Consider the following 6,293-nt stretch of genomic DNA (forward strand, 5'->3'; position numbering starts at 1 on the left):
ATATTGATGAATATAGTTTTTAGTATTTATTTTTTACTAACTTTAGACATTATGTAGCTTCATTATGTAGCTTTTAACTTTAAATTTTAGGTTTTAATTTTGAGGAATTATATTGCTTTAAAAACTATACTTACTAGTTTTTAATGCATAATTTCTTTTTTTTTTTTCATTTTTCTGAAGCTGGAAACGGGGAGAGACAGCCAGACAGACTCCCGCATGCGCCCGACCGGGATCCACCCGGCACGCCCACCAGGGGGCGACGCTCTGCCCACCAGGGGGCAACGCTCTGCCCATCCTGGGCGTCGCCATATTGCGACCAGAGCCACTCTAGCGCCTGAGGCAGAGGCCAAGGAGCCATCCCCAGCGCCCGGGCCATCCTTGCCCCAATGGAGCCTTGGCTGTGGGAGGGGAAGAGAGAGACAGAGAGGAAAGTGCAGCAGAGGGGTGGAGAAGCAAATGGGCGCCTCTCCAGTGTGCCCTGGCCGGGAATCGAACCCGGGTCCTCCGCACGCTAGGCCGACGCTCTACCACTGAGCCAACCAGCCAGGGCCGCATAATTTCTTTTATACCTTTACTTTTATATCAATGTTTCCAATATATGCAGTCTTTGTGAAGCTATTTTTTCTGCTTTTTGCTTACATCACGGAAGAGGATTTTCTTTTATATTTTATGAATTTTGATTGTGAAATCATGTCCCTCAGAACTTTGTGTATGAATATCCATGCGATGATAATTATTCTTTATTTACTTCTATAGGATACAAGGTTCAGAATGCAAGCATCACCACTGTCTTCCACAGGTCCAGTTTTAATTTATTGTTCACTACCTGATTTTCCATAGCTCAAGCTAGTAAATTTGTCCTTCCAGAAGACCCCAATCAGTCCAGATTCCATGAGATTCCTAGGACCCCAGTTATCATTTGAGACTAGTCTTAGAGTCTCTTTACATTTCAAGGGTTCCTCATTAGGAGGTGTCTTTCCTTTAATCTGCCATCATTTGGAGTTTGTCTGCTTTTTTTACAGAGACAGAGAGAGAGTCAAAGAGAGGGACAAATAGTGACAGCCAGACAGGAAGGCAGAGAGATAAGAGGCATCAGTTCTTCATTGCAGTACCTTAGTTGTTCATTAATTGCTTTCTTATATATGACCAGAGGGCTATAGCAGAATGAGTGACCCCTTGCTGAAGCCAGCAACCTTGGGATTAAGCCAGCGATCTTGGTCTTCAGGCCAGCAACCTTTGGGCTCAAGCCAGAGACCATGGGGTTGTGCCTATGATCCCATGCTCAAGGCAGTGACCCTGTGCTCAAGCTGGGGAGCCCATGCTCAAGCCAGCAACCTCAGGGTTTTGAACCTGGGTCTTCTGCATTCCAGTCCAACACTCTATCCATTGTGCCAATGTTTGGTCAGATACCATCATTTATTTTAACTAGAATTTTTACTGTCACCTTCTGTATGAGCTAATTATAGCCAAACTTTAAGCTACAAAGATCTAGCAAGATCCATCCTGAGAAATATAAATCCTTAAGTCACTTATACATTTTCAGATTTTCTCTCTCATTGTTTCTGAGCCCTGGAGATAGTCCAAACTTCTCATATAAAAGATATCTACTATAGATGCAAGATACCTATTTACAAGTTTGTAATTCTGAAAATTTACTATAAAATTAGTCCTGCATACTGATAAAAACTGAATTCCTCACCCCATGGCTGTTATTTCTCAGCTGCTCTACATAGACCATTTCTCGTAGGGTCTTCTCAGATGATCACAAAGACTTTGTCAGATCTTTTCTGAGCTTGTGCCCTTTCCTGGGCACGTGCCTGGCATTCCACAGTATATAGAAGTAGTTCTGACTGTTCTAACTCCCCAAAGAAACTGTCTCCCCAAGTTTTCCTCCATGACTTTAGACAGTCTGCTGTACATCTCAACTGTCTTCTTTTCCTCAGGCATCTCTAGGTTTTTGTTCACGTTATATTATTTAATGCAGTGCCGATCTTCATCCCATGTGGAGTGAGTTCTGAATTAAGCATAACAAAGATGACTGTCTTCCAAGAGTCCTCTAACTAGCCCCAGATAGGTTAGAATAGATTAACACGAAAATTGGGGAATAACATCTGCTTTTCACTCTGAAACCAGGTTCCAGGGGTTCCACACTGGGAATGTGGACTGCTGTCTTTAAGACCATGGAGCAAGGATAAATAGAAACACCACAAAGCTTCCCTGCCATTATCAAGTTGCTTTTCATTGATTCCATATTCACTTTGCTTCTCTAAACTTTTGACTGTTTTCTATAATTCCAACATAATTATTCCTGACAGTTTCTGCTTGTTTTACAATGCTTTTGTGGAGAAAAAAGAGTTTGGAGTTTCCTACTTCACCATTTTGTAAACCTAAACAGTTCATGTCCAAATGCAGTGAACATACATTGTTTGTTATTTGCCAACATCAATTAAAATATCAGGATAAATAATTTTTCCACATGCTCTAGCAATTGTCTCACTACTTTCTCAGGCTCCACTAACTGGTATTGTTTTTCTAACAGTTTTTCTGCTGCTTTTCTAGCATCTGCCTATAGTCAGCCCAAAAACCAATTTCAAATATGTCATATTTTTCTTATGGTAGCACCCTAACCATGATTCTATTTTTTTTAATCAGTTAGGAATTGCTGCATAAAATATTTCAAAATTTAGTGACTTAGAAGAACAAGCATTAACATATTCACAATGTTGTAGCGTGGCAGTTGGGGTTGGTCAGAGGTGAGTAGTTTTTTGGTTTCAGCTGAGCATCGTCATGTTTTCTCAGTGGGCTACCTGGTAGGTTGGTGATGCCCACAACAGAAAGACCTACATCAGGACTTCACCATGTTTTACGTCACAGGATTGCCTGGGCTTGACCACACAGTTGCCATATTCAAAGAGCACAAGCGTAGAAACTAAACTCCTTTTATTTTTGGCTGGTCCTTCCAGCACTGTCACTTCTACTCCATACCATCAATAAAAGTCTAGACCGAATCTGAGGATTGAATAAATTGACTACATCTTGATGAGTGAAGATGCGCAATTTTTGCCAATTGAAAATCTAAATTGAAGCATACTTTCTTCTCTCTTCTTGTTTTTGCTACTTTTAGTAGCTATCATTGCTTCTTTCTTAACTTTAAATATATATATTACATATATTTTCTCTGTTAATAATCAGTGTCACTCTTCACTCTAGTTCTAATTTTTTTCCTAGTGTTTTTTTTTAATTTTTCTTGACTTGAGAGCTAGCCTTAATGGCAATTTTAGTAAAAAAAGAAAAAATATATATATATATTATATTAATGTAAAAGATACATTTTCCTGAATGTTTTATAAATTTTATCTAATCATATATAGAATTGATTATTAATAGATTTTGTGTACATTAAAAACATCTAATAGACTCTTAAAATGTTGAAAACCACATTTGCAAGTGATCATACTTTTCTGTCAAAACTTTGCTTACACCATTGTTTTTAAAAAACAATCTCATCACTGCTTTCCAATCTTTACTCTTCACTTCTACATGTTAGCAAATCTCCTTGTTGTGTAACTGCAGGGTTATTTCCTTGTTTGGTTTAGTAATAATCATTAAAATCATCTATGAAATTATAACGTGTGTGTGCACTCATGCATGCATATTAGGTGCTTTCATAGATAATGGACTAAAGTAATTGAATGCAATAACTAATTATACCTGAACTTTTTGAAGTTCTATTGACAGCATAAAGTTACTACTATGACATTTTATACTCAAGATAATTTTTCAAACAACTCCATCTTATGAAAATGCCAGCCATATGGACACAGAAAATATTCATGAATATCAGCACATACATGATGCTTTGTTGATGCCCACAGGGGTATGAATAAAATTTTCAGAAATTAAATGTTTAAATTGTATTACTAACCCTGGCCAGTTGGCTTAGAGGTAGAGCATCGGTCCGGCATGTGGAAGTCCTGGGTTCAATTCCTGGTCAGAGTACACAGGAAAAGCGACCATCTGCATTTCCTCCCCACCCCCTCCTCTTTTTCTCTCTCTTTCTCCTCCTTCAGACATGGCTCGCGAATGGTTCAAGCAAGTTAGCCTCAGGTGCTAAGGATGGCTCCATGGCCTCCCCTCAGGCACTGCAATAGCTCAGTTGCTGAGCAATGGAGCAGTGACTCCAGATGGGTAGAGCATCCCAGTCAGGGCACATGCACGAGTCTCTCTCTCTCTGTCTCCTGCCTTCCAGCTTTTCACTTAATAAAAAAATAAAAAAAGAAAGAAAAGAAAGAAAGAAATTGTATTATTAGTCACCCTTTTGTGCTCACCTACAGAAAAATGTAGTAGTTCTAGGTCATACCATTATTATTTTTTTAAATACATTTGTAATACAAACAATAAAAATGAAATCTGAATACCAGCTCCCTATTCTATCAAGTCCTACCAAAAAGTAAATGTTTGAATACTTTATTTGAAACTTCCAGTCAACGTGGCAGGATAGGTAAATGCAGTACTTGAATCCTCTCATAACCACATTAAAATTACAACTAAACTATGGAATAACCATCATTCAGAGCCTCCTGAAATATAGCTGAAAGGAAGTCCTACAACTAGGAATTTAAAGAAGAAGCCACATGGAATCTGGTGGGAGGGGTGGAGACATGGAATTACATGGTCCCACATCCATGTGTAATGAATAAAAGTCGAGAGGAATATCTTGGCTGCAGAGATGTAACCTGAGGCACGAGGGGTCCCAGCCTCATAGTAAGTTCCCCAGCCCAAGGTTCCAGAGCCAGGAAGAGAAGTCTACATAACTTCTGGTTGTAAAAACCAGCAGGATTGAGGCTGAGGGAGATTGAGGGCTGCTGGTGTAGCAGGTGCTACTCATAAAGCAATTGCAATGAATTTTTCGGAATCACTCCCTCTGAGTTCCATTGCTGGGGCAGAAACTTGAAAGGAACCAGGAATATATGGGGAGGAACAGAAGTGTTGGGTGTCAGGGCAAAAACTGGGGGGAGGGGGGACAGCTTTCTGCCCGACCAAAATGCTGGCAGAGGCCACTCATCCTTTTCTGAGCCCCCTCCTCACAAGCTAGCAGGTGAGCACCATATCTGAGTTTCCATCAACCTGGCTTACCTTGCCTTGGTGATTCCCGGAGACCTCGCCCCACTCAACTTGCAGGTTCACCTAGCTGTTTCCAGTGGCTTTTCCATATACAAATGTTATGTCATGGCTCACACTTTGGACTTTCCCAATGTCTCTCAAGAAAGCAGAATCTGACCTCTGTGTACCCCATACCTCTTGCTAGGTAACGTCAGGCCTGGCATTAGTGGTAGCTGGTCTTGGTTCACAGCTTGGGCTCTCCTGGGCACCTCCAAGCACAGTACAAGTAGCAGCCATCTGCAGATCACTCTAATGCTTGTGCCAGGTAGCCCTAGCAGGGCATAGGCAGTGACTGACCTTGCATCTCCCAGGAGGTCCCAGGACCAGTGCACTTGGTGGATAGTTTCAGACCACAATAGATAGTAACCAAAACACCTGCATGAGTGATACAATCAATGGGTGGACTCAGTGAGCATTAAAGCCCCACTGAAGAAAGTCCTGCTCTGTACTGTCAACTCTTGTACAGCAGCTTATCTGCTGCAGTCACAGAGTCCTCAAAGCTGATCGGCCTAATAGCTAATCCCTCCTGGTGATTTCAGCAGCTGGACAGTGCTCATCGTCCACATAGGGGTGCACCAGCTTGGGTGCCCTGCATGGGTGGCTTATAAGGCTTTACCACTTGACCCTGCAAGACACCTATTACACAAGGCCATTCTACGAAGTATTGAAGACAGCAGCTTTACCTAATACATAGAAACAAACATTGAGAAATAGTCAAAATGCAGAGAAAAGATAAATGTGCCAAAAGAAAGAACAGGAGAAATCTCCATAAAAATAAATAAATAAAATGGAGGCAAACAGTGTACCAGATACAGAATTCAAAACTCTGATTATATGGATGATCAGGAAACTTAGTGAGAACTTCAACAAAGGAATAATAAGTATAAAAAAGGACATAAAAGTCCTAAAAAAGAATTAGTCAGAAATCAAGGATACACTAACTAAAATGAAGAATAATTTATAGAGAATCAATAGAAAAGTGATGAAGCTGAGAATCAGATCAGGGATTTGGAATAAAAGGAAGCAAAAACACCCAATTAGAACAACAAAAAGTAAAAAGAATTAAAAAAAATGAACAGAGTGTAAGGAGCCTCTGGGACAACTTCAGGCATACCAACACTTGCATCATG

The 6,293-nt window shown here is 40.4% G+C and overlaps 1 non-coding gene across 1 annotated transcript; it reads right to left on the minus strand.

Annotated features, from left to right (window-relative positions):
- Positions 1–474: 474 nt before the first annotated feature.
- On the minus strand, positions 475–550 carry TRNAA-AGC (transfer RNA alanine (anticodon AGC)). The gene has a single exon. It is a non-coding gene; the product is annotated as a tRNA-Ala (tRNA).
- Positions 551–6,293: the final 5,743 nt, after the last annotated feature.

Source organism: Saccopteryx leptura, chromosome 4 (assembly GCF_036850995.1).
Source record: "Saccopteryx leptura isolate mSacLep1 chromosome 4, mSacLep1_pri_phased_curated, whole genome shotgun sequence".
Taxonomy (NCBI): Eukaryota; Metazoa; Chordata; class Mammalia; order Chiroptera; family Emballonuridae; genus Saccopteryx; species Saccopteryx leptura.